This window comes from Capra hircus, chromosome 15 (assembly GCF_001704415.2).
Source record: "Capra hircus breed San Clemente chromosome 15, ASM170441v1, whole genome shotgun sequence".
Taxonomy (NCBI): domain Eukaryota; kingdom Metazoa; phylum Chordata; class Mammalia; order Artiodactyla; family Bovidae; genus Capra; species Capra hircus.
The window spans coordinates 49,504,831-49,520,271 of record NC_030822.1 but is presented as its reverse complement, the minus strand read 5'-3'; the positions used below and the strand labels follow the sequence as shown (position 1 = coordinate 49,520,271).

Sequence of the window (15,441 nt, the reverse complement as noted above, 5' to 3'; positions counted from 1 at the left end):
AATGGTTTATTTGGGAAGAGACATTTTCCTCCCAATATTAATTGAATACCTCCTTCAAGAACCTTCTTTGTGTTGAGCAGAAAAATAAGGGCTCTTTTCAGAGCAAAGTTTGGCCTGCTTTCTTAAGCAAGAATCTGCGGGGCTCTCGGAGATAGTAATAATTAAGTTGGGAAATGCAGGCTAATAGTTAAAAACAATGGTAAATGCAGGGTAAGGTAATTCATCAAGTAAATATATCATTTGTGTTATTAAACATATTTAAGTGGCACAAAGTCCTTCAACAGCATCGAAAATAATCTACTTATAGCATGATAGCTGGGCTCATATCTTTGTCTCTGGACCTGTGTAAGCACAGTTTTATAAAATTCCAGACATATAAGATTACTCATCTAGGACTAAAGTTAAAACATCAACCATTATGCAATTATTATGTTACAAGGCATCAATTATTATGCAATTTTTAGAAGCCATATCTTCCAGGAATTCAGAGCATACACTAAGCTTTTTAGCAGCAATATTCTAATAGTTCTATTTCTAAGTACAATTACTGAAGATAGCCACAGAGTTTAAGAATGACACCTGATGGTTTCAAATGAGTTTTGCCTAAATTGTTGTCAAAAGAAATAAGCACTACTAAATAATAAGTTTCAAAATATTTTTCTGAACTCCAAAGAATTGAACGTTCTTTTCACTGAATATTATAAAGCTAGTTGCTATTGTCAGAAAAACAAAGCTTAAAATGCAGTTAATCTTCATAATTAAATCATTCAAGCATACTCTAAAAACTTGTAATAACTTGAGAAAATGGAAGGTTTGGGAGAAATTTTAGAAAAATGTAGTTACCTGAGAAAAGGAACTTCTTATGAATCCTATTTTTTAAACCTGTTGCCATCTTGCTAGGCCAGCATCTTCAAACCATTCACCCGCGTCTGGAAAATAAAATTATTTTAAAAGGATCAAGATTCTTTGCTTGGTTTGTGGTTGGTTTCTTTTTGTCACCCAACTCTTTTACAAAGCTAAACTAGAATTAATGCCAAAGTGAAAGTAAAAAGGAACACCAAAGACTGAAATAAAAGGAACTCTAGAAAAACACTGGGCTGCGTTATGTTTTCTTCATTTCCAGAACTACACATGATAGAAAGGGTCTGCAAATAAGTCACTTTCATATTTTTCCTGGAATTTCCCTGGCTACCGATGAAGCTTGAGAACGATTTTACCAGAAAAATGATCAAATAGGAATGGGACGTCTCGGAATACTCCCAAATTCTGATGTTTTATACTAAACTGCTCATTTGCTAAACATGATTAAGAGATAGCCTATCAATAATTAAGCACGGTTAAGGCATAATCAAGTTGGGCAATCATTACCTGGCACGATGTAGCATCATTGAGACATCATTTTAACTTTTTGATTCTGAAATGATTCAGGAGTCATTATTTCTCTCTGCTGATGGGGCCGCTAAAACAGAAGTAAAATATCTGATTGTGGTGGCTTCAGGAGTCTGTCCCCCTCCACCCCAGCAGGATTCTTGGCTTCCATTCCAACAGTTTTTCATTGGCCAGGTTTTAGATGCAGGGTTTGCTTTTCCTTCATTGTTCCTTCACTAAAGGAAGGAAAACTCACTGAGCAGCTGCTTGTAAAAGGGAAAATGTACTTGAGTTTTGCCTGGCTGTGGACTTGAACACCAAATTCATGGTGATGTCAGCAGAATGACACCGACAGAAAGATTCCCTGCCCTCCAACCCTCCTTCTGTTTAGGAGGGATCTTTCGAACAGAATCTTAGCAGATCTCCTTTGTCCTGGCGGAAAAGAGCAATTCAACTGAAAAGAAAGAGCAATTTCAACCTGTTATGAAACAGAAAAAGAGAGGGAGGGTGGGAGAGAGGAAGGAGATGAAGAGACAGAAAAAGAGAGAGAATTAGAAACAGAGATGGGTAAAGAAGGAAGGGAGGCAGGGAGGGGGCAGAGAAAAAGAAAGGAGAGAAAATTAGAAAATGAGAGATGGAGAAAGAGGAAGGAAGGAAGAGAGGGAGAGAAGGAGAAAGGACAGGAGAAAGAGAGAGGGGGGGAAGAAAGGTGGGGAGAGAGAGAGAGAAAGAAAGAGAGAGAGCTCAAGTCTACCCTTGGCATTAACTCAACACAGTGAAGCAGGAGAGACAGCTAGTCTTGGTCTCCTCGTGGCTTTCCAGTTCTCCTGATGTCTTTCTCTCACCCTCTGCAGCCCTTGCTCTTTGTAGAAAGATCCAATCACCTCAACAAAAGAGGTGCATCCAGCAAGTGCTGCTCCGAGAGTAATTCATGGGTGCCCCACATCCCAGCACATTTTCTCCACCTGAGATCCGGCCACCAGGACACCAGCCTCCATGGTGGGAGTACCCCACGCAGAGGCTTCCGGCACCCCGGCCAGCCAGCTTAGGTAGAAGGAATCCTTGTCTCCTCAGGAAAAACTGACCAGAAAGGGAAGGAGGAGACTGGCAAAGCAACGCCATGGTTTTCGCGTTCCTTTCGGGCAAAGGGAAAATTAGGAATTGCTATTTAAAACCTTCCTACCAAATGCTCCCTGTATTTTAAAAAAAAATGAATATTTTACGTACAACGCAAAATGAAAGTGTGGCTAGGTCGGCTAAGGAACAAAGACATGAAAATGGCATGATAGGATAAAATACATTGGACTAAAACAAAAGATGCCCTCAGATTATTGGAGTAGTGGACTTTTTTGGCGGCAAGGGGGGGATCATTTAAAAGCGATCTTAAGCCCACTAAGTGTTCATTTACAACAGATGTATAACAGGGACCCACTACTGAAAAGTGAGAAGTTGGAAGCAAATTTGCTTTTGACACACCCGAGGAAACAAAAGGGAGAGAGCCTGCCAGTAACAAGTTGTTTCGCGTGCAGCTGGCTGAGGAGAACGCTTTCACTTTTGAAAGCATTAAGTTTGCTCAGGATGGCAATTTCTTTTCCTCTTTAAAATGCAAGTAAGGATGCCAGCCTACAACTTCCTTTCTAGCTCTAGGTTAATAAAGCCAAAAGGCTTTTACAAGAATTAAAATTTTTAAAAACAGAGAAGACCCTGATTCTGGTATGGAAACATGAAGACATATTAAAAAAAAAAAATCAGATGTCTGTCATTTCTTGGGTATAAATGAATTATCTGCTGCACAAAGCTTCCTATATGTCAGGCTACTCTAACACACTTGCACGTTCAAAGCTGTTTTGCTTTTGAGAAAGCAGACCACAATTGGATTAGAAAGTTACAAATTAAGCAGGGGTACAGGGCGGCTAGGGCAGCGGGAGCCTGAAGTTTAGAGCACTTGGATGCTTCAAGAAAGGAGACAGGCGATAGGTAAAGAGTCAGTATTCCTTAGAACCTTGGCTGTAAAACAAGGAGATTCTTGTTTTGGGAAAAGTACAAAAGAGCCTGGAACCTCCACAGTGATGCTTACAAAGAGAAGAGACCAGCAGACACAAGAAACTAAGTTTAGCTGAAACAGGGACCTCTGCTTTACTCCGGGGCAGAGATGCCTCCAGGGGAGCCTCCAGCCTTCTCTCTGCACTACACCCCAGGAGAGTTTAGCTTTTCTCATCCAGGGCTCCTCACATCTACTGATCCCCACGTTTCTCTCTTCTTTTGGAACAACAACAATCAACCAAATAGAATAGGATTTTATACAGTTTCCATCAAATTGAAGTTTGGAAAGTAAAAAAACAACAACAACAACAACAAACTGCATCTATATTACTTCAACTTTTCCCCAAATCAATCTGGTTTTGCCTTCTGGCCCTTGATCTACTCCCCCAACACACTCTTTCTCTCTCCTCCAAGCCTCTCTCTCTCCGCCCCCCTACCCTCCCTCCTTCTTCTGTCTCTCTCTCTCTTTTTCTCTCTCTCTCTCTCTTACACACACACAGATACACAGACATACACACACACACTGCTGCCTGGTCCAATCTGGTGCCTACTTAACAACAACAGAATGACAAGCAACATCTGTTTGTAAAAAAGCCAGAATCAAACCTTAACGGTTTTCTGGCTAGGATTCTTTTTTTTTTTTTTTCTTATTTCCCCTGACTCTAAAAGGAGAAGGGTCAAGAAGAAGAAATATGAAGATTTATATTCAACATTGGCTCCAACAAGGCAGCAATCATACTTCCCGAGAGTTATTTCCAGGTAAAGCGCTTGTAGGGAAAACCACTGCAGTATTTATGGTCGTCTCCCGTGAAGCAAACCTGGGTCACATAAAATCCAACATATCAGATTCCTAAAAGGCAGGGTTTGTTTTTTTTTTTCCTCATAGCTTTATATTCATCTTCTAGTTAGAATTACAGGATCTTGTGTGTGTGTGTGTGTGTGTGTGTGTTGGGAGGTGACGAAAGACAGAAGGGAAATGAACAAGACAGAAAATTTTTTTAAAAGCTAGTTGAGATGGAAGGAGTGGTGCTGTTTCTCCCTTAGTTTACAACATGCTGGTGTGCAAGCAGGCACATGGACATGGATGCCACACAGGAGAGCAGGCACCAGGAGCAGCGGCTGCAGCAGAAACCTGCACAGCTGTGGCCATCAGACACTGGTCCCATCCTTCCCCCACGGAGATGGAGACGAGGATTTCTGGAAAGCTACCAGCAGTCCACGGTGTCACAAAGCAGAGGATCAGCGCTACCTCGACGGGGGAGGGGCGGGCTGGCAGGCGCTGCTGGTGAAGGAGAGAAAGGCTCTGCTCACCAGCTCACGGATTTCACCCTCAGGGAAGGGGAAGGGTGGCGGGGGGGGGGGGGGGGGACTCAGGAACTCCACTCCCCTTTCACTCGGGGTTTGGAAGAAACCCACACACATTAAGGGAAAAATAAATTCAGACAAGTTGCTAAGGAGACTTGTGTAAACTCCAAGCACAGACATATTTCTTGGCCTTTCCCCCTGCACTCCATCCTGCATTCTGATCACGCTGCTCTGCGGCAACGCTGCACCAACCTTCTGCATTAATCTTGGCCTTCGCCGCGCACACTGGCAGAGCGTGCTGGTTGTATATATCATCATTTTTCAAGCTTAACAAGTGAAAAGGGTGTGTGTGTGTCTGTGTGTGTCTGTGTGTGTGTGTGTGTGTCACTAGTTGGAGGGAGAGAGTGGGTGGGGTAACTCAATTTGGAATTTTAAAAACATAGGTGTTGAACAAAGAAGAGTATTTACACTGTGTGTTTTGGGGGCAGTGGGGGAAAGGGAAGGTAAAGCACCTAACTCTGGAAATTTCCCTTTGCCTGTGATTTCCGTCCTCTCTCCACTCAGCTGGCCCCTTCCCACTGCCCACTCCCATCTCCAGTTAAAAGCCTATATCTCGTGGCAGAGGTAGGCAGTGCCTGCATCACTGCAGACATCCAGAAGGGGCCCAGGCTTCTGCAGGAAAGAACGCTTTCCCCAGCAGGGAACCCTGGTCCCTGCTTCCCTGCTCAGGAGGGCGTCCGGGAGAGATCAGCTTTTTAAAAACTAACTGGAACGATTCACGAAACCTCTAAACCAAGCCTGTTTAGATTCTAAACCAGTTAGCATTTCAGAGGACAGACTCTGGCCCAATACCCATGCTCTGGAGCAGAGACCTTCTCCCACCCATAGCGACACATCTTCGGCAGCAGCCGATAGATGTCAACATTTGATTTAGGGGAAAATTAACATTTTCTTTCAGGACAGAGATGTTTGTACTGTTGAAGCCAATATTTTCCTTTCTCAGTCTCCTGTATTAGAAATTCTAAAATCTTCTCTAGGACCTCAAAAGGGGAGAAAATAAATAGCCTAAATCATTGCTCAGGGTGCTAGGACACACCACAGTCAGGTCTGTGTGCCTCTGTGTGTGTGTGCGTGTGTGTGTGTGTGTGTGTGTGTGTGTGTGCGCACGCACGTGCCTGTGTGCCTGTGTGTGTGTGCCTGTGTGTGTGTGTTCTGGCCTCACTGTCACGAGATTAGGAAGACACACACCAGAGAGTTGGAAGGGGGCATATGTTGGACCCTTCCCAAATGAGAGGAATTCACAGCATCTGCCCACCAGCCACGAGAAAGGAGCTCCAGTAAGGGGCAACCAACCAGGCTCGCTTCTGTGTTCATCACAATTTTCAGGAGAGGCCACGGGACAAGGGATTGCTAAGGGGATGGGAAAAGTTTCTGTGTTCAGTGCATAGGGCTGAGTGTGTGCCTTCATGCTCCAAGAAGGCTACATGGCTTCCGTCTCTCCCCTTTGCCAACCTGTATTTGGTTTTCACACTTCAAAGCTAAAGCAAGCTGTGCTGCCTCAGTTGAAATAAGACAGCCAGGCAACCCTGAAGCTAGCAAGATGGAGAGTTTGCTCCTGCCACTTGCAGAGAGAGACAGAGCCCCCCAGTCAGCGCTGCCAGCCCATCCTTTACAACAGACTGCATGCGAGCGAGCCCAGCATTTTAGGGAAGGGGAGATCCTTGATGTCCTTTCTGACCTTTTCCCTACAAGGCACATCCTCAGATGTTTTGTGGCAAGGAGCCATCATGACTCAATCAACATGAAAAATGAACCTGGAGGGAAAGGAACAGGGTGGGCCTCTCCCAGCGGGCAACTGGGCAATTGCCCTGTGACCTGCTTGGCCTGGGGGCAGGGGAGTGTCACCTGCATTTTTTCATTCGTTCAGGAAGCTGCGGTAGCCCAGACCCCAGGAAATCCAGCCTTGTCGCCTGTTGGCTATTTGTCCTGCCTGCCAGGAATCAGAGGACTGTCTTGCCCTAATGTGAAGACACATTTGCTAGGACGCCATGTGATCCTAGAGCATCCGCAAGAGGAAGAACTAATTTACAAAATCAACGCAACAACCAGTCCTGCGATGGAGGATTCTTTTCTGTCTAGATTGCCAAAATAGTGCTTTTCCTTTATAAGTTGGCTTACTGCTTTCTCAAATTCCCCCAAGAACAGAAAACATATTAGATACCTCTCATTACAGCACCACCTGCCTTCCTCCAACCCTTCCAGTCCTTTGTGGGAAAAGGGAAAGATATCAGTAAACAAATGATCAACACAGCCAGGCTAGTCTGGAAGAAAGGTTATATCAGATGTACATGAAGCTGATTCAGATAGCACTCAGATTTTTAAAATATGGTTTTTCACATCATCTTGGAAAATCTTTAAGGAGTCTGTTCTTTGAGATGCAGAAAGAAAAACAGCCATGTTGACAGTGGCTGGCAAGCTAAAATGCTGCCTAGAGACACATCTCAAAGTATAAAGTAATAAACTTAACATGGGTATAGGTACATGTTCATGTGTTCATATATAAACATACACATACCTATATGCATACATATATATGCATATATACATATAGGCATACACACACACACACACACATTTGCCCTCTAAATCTCTCACCTCTAGCCCTGAGGTCAAAGACCACATCTTTTTCACATTTTGTAAACTGACCTCCCTTTATTCTACCCTGAAATTCAGTCTTACACCCCGCATGCAAGGTAAGGAAGCGAATGTTTGGCCTCTCCATCATGTATGAGTTAATGCCTCAAACTGTAAATTGCTTTACACATCAGTAAGTCTAGTTGGTATTATCACTCCATATCATGGCAGAGAGCTGACAAAAAGGAAAGTTAAGTGTCTTCCCAAAGCTCATATATTATTGTAATGACAGTGTCAGAAGAAGACTCTCTCGGCCCCTACACTAGTGAGAGGGTCCTAGGTCCGACTGAAGGAATTTTATGCTGTCCCTTCTCTCATTCTGCTTTGTTAGTCAGGCATTTGTATCACCTATAAGCCCCAAATACAGGAGACCCTGGCCACATGTACTCTTGCAGTCGCCATCTTGATTAACACCAAAGACTGAGCCCCCAGAAGTTCATAGTGGGGTTTAATGCCAGATGTCAACTAAGGTTGAGAAAGGTCTGTAGCTGCCTGTTCTAGTCAAGCCAGTCCAACTGTGTGGTCCTATTAACTCTGACCAGGAGTGACAGATAACAGGTCTCAGGTTCCTGATTCTGCAAAATAGTTTTAGCCCATCTACACCAGAGACGGAAGCCAATCTATCCACCACCCGGTGTAATTGTTAGTGCTTGCTGAACTTCTATTTGTTTTCACACATAGGACAGGACTGAGGAGAGGATGAGCTCAGGATTTGAAGAGAGGGCATCAAATGTACAGTGTCCTTGTGAAAAATGTTGACATATTTTCTATATATTACCAAGGCAGGTAGTCATTAAAGAATAACTGTGAAAGTTCTAGGGTCTCTCAGGAAGATTCAAGATGATTAAGATGCTCTTCTTGGGTAGGATTAATATCCATAATATAATTACATCTCTATGTTTCCTTCTCACATAAATAATTTATTTCTGACATTTAATATGGACCAGACATCACCTCATGGATGGCTCATAAAAGCATGATCATATTTCCTATTTCTTTTGGTGTGATATTTTTGGGGTGGCAGACAAGAACGGGTGGGGTAAGTGGAAAGTTGAGTCTTGAATCCCATCTAAATGATTGGTAAACAGAAAAGGCTGGCAAATGCCACAGATAGAGTCCAAAATCCCTTCTTGAAACATTTTAATGATGCCATGAAAAACTCAATATGCCACTTTTTTCTCTTTACAAATGAAACCGCTTGTGCCAACACAGACTGACTGGTAGAGGGTGTCTGGAGTAGAAACTGAGGAGGAATCCGAAATCCTGCTTGATCTCAGCAGGAAAGCGTTTGTATGAGGGTCAGCTATCAATGCCGTGGGAGAAGGAGGTTGATGACCAAACTGAGCCCCTAATCCTCTTGCATCTGCATTTCTTTGTCTTCCTCCTGACAATGGGAGGAGTTATTCCGCAACCTCTATGAGACCAAGTTGTGAATTCCTGTAAAGTTTAATTGTTATTATTATACTATTTCTGGACACTCTAGCTACTAAAGAAAGGAGTTCATGCTGAATTTCTGTCTTGTATCTAATAGGTGTTACATATTTTATTCACACATTCAAAGTTACTAGAATAAAGTAGAAGAAAAAAAAATGGCAAAACAATTCCCATCCTCCACCCCCAATCACTGTGAGATACAAACCTCCTGACAAGTGAGTCTGCTGAAGACAAGAAAAGCATGACGAAGAAAAGTTTCTGTGCAGACGGGGATGCCAAATCCATTTATCTTAATCCAGGTGTCCTCAAAAGCTATGTGAGATGATGCGTTTTGTAAGAAAGACCTCCTTCTGGGCAATGCAGCTGGTCCTGACTGGCATTACCATTTCTCCTGGGAAGCGTGGAAGGTTCCTGGTTCTAGGTGAGGGCGCGTGGGGGCAAGGATAAGACAATGACGAGGTATGGCTGTTTCCATCCTACCTTGTTGACTTTGCCAAGCTCCTTGCTGCTAGGACATTAGACATCTGTGATGAAACAGGACCTGAAATCAGGGGACTTGCCCTTTCTCCAGGACACTCAGCCACACACAGAGCTCACAGACATCCTTAGGCCCTGAGGAGGCGCCATCATTGTAAACAAGGTCTCACTGTGTTTCATAGGTTCACTAATGGATGTCTATCCCTTCAAGAAGGCGAAACTTCTATGGTCCAAGTCATTAAACTAAAGGCACTTTCCAGAAATAGAAGTCTAAGGGGACCATAGCAGAGACTGTCACTTTTACTGATCTAGCTTTCTCTGTCAAACTTAACATTGTGGGCTATGAAATCCACCTTTCCAAGAAGCAGGGTGGGAATTTCCCAGAGGGCAATTAAGTATTGATTCCAACCTGTGGGGAGCCAACTTTATTTTCACATTTCTGAGATGTGGGAGAGGATATTTTCCTAGTCTCAACTCCGGGAACTCAGCCTCACAGCCTGTAAAAGTGGAAATCTTCCAGCCACGGGAGAGAGGTCATTGATCCTTTTTTGACTGAGCAACACAGACTCAGGGGTCCTCCCAAAGTCAGGCCATTACCTAGCCCATCGCTCTGTCTCCATGGAGGACCACAGATGGGCTCACTAAGTTCCTCCCCGCTTCAATACATTTGGCAAAGGGACACAAAGGGTCAGGGCTGCCAGATGTTTTTCAGTGACCTGTGCACATGCAGTTAGGGATTAAGATCAAGTCACTGATGAGTTTTCCTTGTGGACCTGGAGCGCCAGCAAACATGGTGACTACAGCAGTCAGGAGCCTCTTACCTTTGAGATCGGAATTTTCAAGGAGACCGAGAGGCTTGACCTCCAAAGGGAAGGCCCAGTTGGAGCTCAGAAATAAAATACAATAAAAACTCTGTCTGGGCCAGGTTTACACAGGATCCCCCGGGTAATGGAAAATTACGAGAAATTCCATCCAGGAGTTCAGCTGAGCATCTCGACGTCGGTCTGTGCACATCTGTAAGTCCTATTAGTGCTTATGAGACCGACATGCCTGTGGGTTGATTTGGAACTGCAGTTACGCCAAAGGAGCCATGAGGGTCTGAGTGGAACATATGGCTTCCTCTACCCCCTGCTCTTTGCAGGGATGAGATAGGGGAGCATGAGATCCAGCGAACCCCTTGTCCTAAACAATCCCCCCAACCCTGGGCAGGAGCGTAGGGGTGCATCTCCCAGCCTCCTCTCAGTTCCCGTGAGTCTGTGGATAGAAATGTTGGTATGCTGCTGCTGAAACCCAGGACTGGATTTTCTTCTTAGCTTGCTCACAGCCCCTCTAGATCCATGGCAGACAAAGGCACCACCAAATCCTCACTAAGCGAACATAAAAGCCCTGAGAAAGAGAAATGCTGGCTCCCTAACTGCCTTTCTTGCAACATATGGCCTAATGCTAATGCTAATATGATGCAAGTCCTGCTTACACATCTCAGCCAAGGGCTCCAACATGGCCTGGCTCCACTGAGCTTGTTCTTTTTCTCGGCTAGATCTCTGCCTTCACTAGAGTCCCACTTCCCTGCACACACATACCTCACAAATGGGCTGTGCCAGATGGACTCTTAATCACAGTAATCAGCTGGGAAATTAAATGTTAGAAAATCCAGCTAGTCTCCTGAATTTTCCCACTTGAGATCAGGGCCTGAGCTACTGCAACGCCTCATAGGAAAACCACGCTGCCTTTTCAAGCAAGGTCAGTGTGACGGGCCCAGGGTGGACTTGAGGCTTTGTGGCCCTTTCTGGGTTTTTCTCAGAGAACTACAGTTCACGTCAGCTTTGCCTGGGTTCAGATGGCTGCTATTAATACCTCTTATTTACAGAACACACACCTTAGAGGAACTCAAAACATTTACAGAAATTAACCAAGCTTTGCACCATCCCTAACAAGTAGGCAGGGACTAGACAGTACTTCCTTCATTTCAGAGAAAGAAACAGAGTTATTAAGAGGGCACGTTTCTTTGCCACACCACATAGAAAAGACCCCACAGCCCACTCATTTCCAGGGCTCTGCTGAAGCTGCCAAATGAGGTGGCTGCTTGTTTATACTATGCTCACTAGCTTATTATTCTAGTATTTTTCTCACGCACATTTCACATAATCATGCTGCAAGATTCCAGTGTGCAAACACCATGACTTTTTTCGGTGAATCTCCATTCAGTGTGTATTGTAGGTTTCCTTTAGTAGTTGATCAGTACATATGACTGACTGGTTTGCAATAAACCTGTACCTCCTTCTAGACTGGCTTTTCTCCCTCTGCCCAGAAGACTCCTAAATTCTGCTCAAACGTTATTCCCCAGACAACCCCGAGGCTCTATCAGTAGCTAGGTTTCAGGAGCACCTCGTCCAGCACTCACACCATTCTTCCATAATCATTAAAAGGTGTAATAGTGAAAAGAAAGTAACTCTGTGGTCTTTAAGACATACAAGCCTCAGTTTGAATCCTAATTCTGCCATTGTGAGACCTTGGACAAGTTACCCAACTTCCCTCATCTGTAAGATAGGGATAACAAGCCTTAGTCTGGAGTCTATTGTGACACTATTTGTAACAGGAGGCAATAGAAACAATTTAGTATCCATCAGTATGGGAATGGTTAAATATATGATGGTATGTCAATACTGGAAAATACTCTGTAGCTACTATAAAGATTAACATATATAAAGAATAAAGAGAAATACTTGAAAGACATATTAAAGGTAAAGAACAAATTTCAGAGAATATGCGTGATTCTATATACATATATATATATATATATATATATATATATATATATATATATGAACAACTCCCAACTCAGTTTCTTATTACGCACAGGCTTACCTAAAGGTAAGGAATGAGCTAACTTCTATGAAGCATGAATAAACAATGGAAACAGTAGCTATGACTCCTGCTATAGATGGTTTCCTTGGAGGTGGAGCTGTGTTTTAATCTTTACATCTCTAGCACCTGGCACATCAGAGGGGCTGACGGATCGAGTGAAACAAAACTACTCAATGAGTGATGCTTTCAGGAATTAACTGTTGAGTCAGGCAAGAAGAGCCCTAATGTGAGTCACCAACAGTCTCATGTCTTGTTTGGATTATTATTTTTTTTTAATATGGGAAGGCAGCCTACTCCTTTGGGAAGAAATTGGACTGAGAGTCATAAAGCCTAGATTCCAGAGTCATGTTTCTTAAAGTGTGGTCTCAGGACCACCAGCTGCCAAATCACCCAACAGGCTTATTAATCATACAGATTTCTGGGTCCCACCCTTGATCTGAATCAGATTCTCTGAGACTGTGATTCAGGAATCTCTATTGTAACAATTTCCTTTTTACGTATAGATAAAACAATAATGACATCTAAGAATAACTGCTTCAGATCGTATCACGCCTTCCTTTTTGACTTTGGGCAAACCACTAACCTTTCCAGGATTCAGCTCCTTCTGTACAGTGCAGAGGTTACATGGCAAAGTCTCCTTGAAGTTGGAGAATTCTATGACCACGAATGATCCAGTTCCCTGCCTTGAGGCAGTCCTGTCCATCAGCCATATAAGATGGACTGTTCAGACCTGGTGTGAGCTGCCTTTGGGTCCCCAGGCTGTCATATGGATACTTTCAGATTCAGAAGTTGCTTATATTATTCGTTCTTGTACCTTATATTCTTTAATTACTAAAACAAACTGGCAAGGACAGTCTCTCAGCATTGGTTCTTAATGATCAAAATTTACAATTTCTGAATTTTAATATATTTGTGTTAGAACTGTAATATATTAACATAATGCAATTACTGTAAGAATTAATATAACAAACACATATAAAGACACACACATGAGAAAGGGAACGTGGTATAAAGACCCTGGAACAGATGCTAAAGACAACGTTCGGAAATATTACTGAAGAGAGCCAAGAGAATATCTCTCTAGCCCTGGGTATGGATGGGAGGAGAGGAATGTGTCCAGTCATTTTCATGGAAATTGAAAGCCAAGAGCACAGATGGCTGAGTTGAAGAGGGACCCTCTAGCGTGTTCTGTGGGTAACAGGCCAAGATATGGCAAGTGATAGTATCCTCCAAGAAACCCCAAAGGTCTATAGAAGACCAAATTCAAGATCAAATTAACCCCTCCTCAGTCTTCAGATAGAGAAGAGCTTCTCTGAGTCATCAAGAAATGGCTCTAAGTCTTAAAATAGACATTCTAAAAGACAGTTTTGCCGAAGGCAATGTTGGAAGTCAGTGAATCTGGATGTAAGCTTTCTGCCTATGTGCATCCTAAGTCGCTTCAGTCCTGTCTGACTCTTTGTGACCCCAGGGACTGTAGCCCACCAGGCTCCTCTGTGCATGGGATTCTCCAGGCAAGAATACTGGAGTGGGCTGCCATGCCCTCCTCCAGGGGATCTTCCCGACCCAGGGATCAAGCCTGTGTCTCTTAGGTCTCCTGCACTGGTAGGTGGGTTCATTACACTGCTGCCACCTGGGAAACTTGTCTGTGTTCTCTGCCCTCTTTATGAGGGGTATTGTCTTAGTTACTCAGAGCCCCAGAGGCCTTGCCTGTAAAACGGGGTTAATAAGATTTATTCCATAAAGTTATTGGGAGAATTGAATGAAATAATACGTGTAAAGTGCCTACCCTTGTGTCCAAGGCACATTAAGCGTCAGGTCAGTGTTTAAAAGAAACCACTTTTCTTCAAGTGACAGTACAGAGGCCAACTGTTCTTTGAGCCTCTCTTGCCTTCCTCATAGGAGCCTGATAGCATGTTGACTATTCTTTACTATTAGCACCACCTGGGAAGCCCAAACACCAAATAAACATGCACTAAATGAACACAAGATCTAACGTTCCCAGCCATCGTAACAGAAACAGACTTAAAATTTTGTTTAAATGGTTGACAGTGTATGGATAGGAGAGATGGCTTAATGTGAAAATTCTCTGGAAATCTTAGGTCAGAGTTCAGTCACCTGGAAATGAGCTGCTGCTGCTGCTGCTAAGTCACTTCAATCGTGTCCCACTCTTTGCGACCCCATGGACTGCAGCCTACCAGGCTCCTCCGTCCATGGGATTCTCCAGGCAAGAGTACTGGAGTGGGTTGCCATTGCCTTCTCCAGGAAATGAGCTACTCCAATAATTTAGACTGCTGGAGTTAGACATTTTTCACATTTCTATTTTTTTTAATTCACATTCTATCACCTTGAATATATCAAGCTCCTTCCTGAAAACATTTCTCAGGGAGAAAGTTAAAATTCCTGAGTTCAAAGCTCCCATCTTTAGACCCCAAAAGGGGAAGGAGAAGAAACCCTTAGATTTGGTTGCTTTCTTCCCATCCCCATCCATTTCTCCTCATCTTTATTTTTCTTCTCATTCACCCTTAATTTCATTTTCAGATATGAGTCAGACACTTGTCTTCTGGCCTGCACCTTTCAAGAAGCAAGTTTCACACTTGGCATTGCCATGTGCCCAACCCTGGCATAGCATCGAGCACACAGAAGTACAGAAAAAATATCTGTTATGCAAATTACATACTGCCTAAAGGTATCAAGGAGATCTGTAACAGGGAGAAAAATTCATTGCTTTACCTCTTTGAGATATCCTAGCCATTTCTACTGAACTCCATCATTTGCTATTACTAGGCATATATAATCCTATATATTTCATGTCTTTATTTGTTCACTACCCCGTGAGCTGTGAGAGTCTTAAGATCAGAATAATGTTCTCCTCTTCTGCATCCTCCCCCAAACAGCCACTTCAAGGCTCTGCTCTCAGTGGCTGGTGATTCATCAACTATGGCTGCCTGACTCAGAACCAACATAATCAGTACAACCTACTCTGGACCTTCCAAGGAAGTAGAGACCATGTCTCACTCATGCTGACATAGAGCCCAGTGCCTGACACATCAAAGACTCTCAATAAATATTGACTGAGGAAGGCAGAGAGGGAGTAAGAATGAATGATACTGAAAAGGAAAAAAACCCAAATGATTCAGCGAAGCCAAACAGGCAGCAAAATAAACTAACCTGTCTATTCATTCTATCTTACATTCGTTCAACAAACATTTACTGAATGTCTGGTTTGTGCTAGCCATGTACTTGGCACCAGTGACT

The 15,441-nt window shown here is 43.4% G+C and overlaps 1 long non-coding RNA gene across 1 annotated transcript in view; it reads right to left on the bottom strand.

The window, feature by feature from the left end:
- The window catches only part of LOC108637679, a 290,898-nt gene that overhangs the window by 50,018 nt on the left and 225,439 nt on the right, over nucleotides 1-15,441 (bottom strand). The window contains exon 5 of the long non-coding RNA XR_001919236.1: nucleotides 844-929. This is a non-coding gene — a long non-coding RNA (uncharacterized LOC108637679). The remainder of the gene's footprint in view (nucleotides 1-843; nucleotides 930-15,441) is intronic.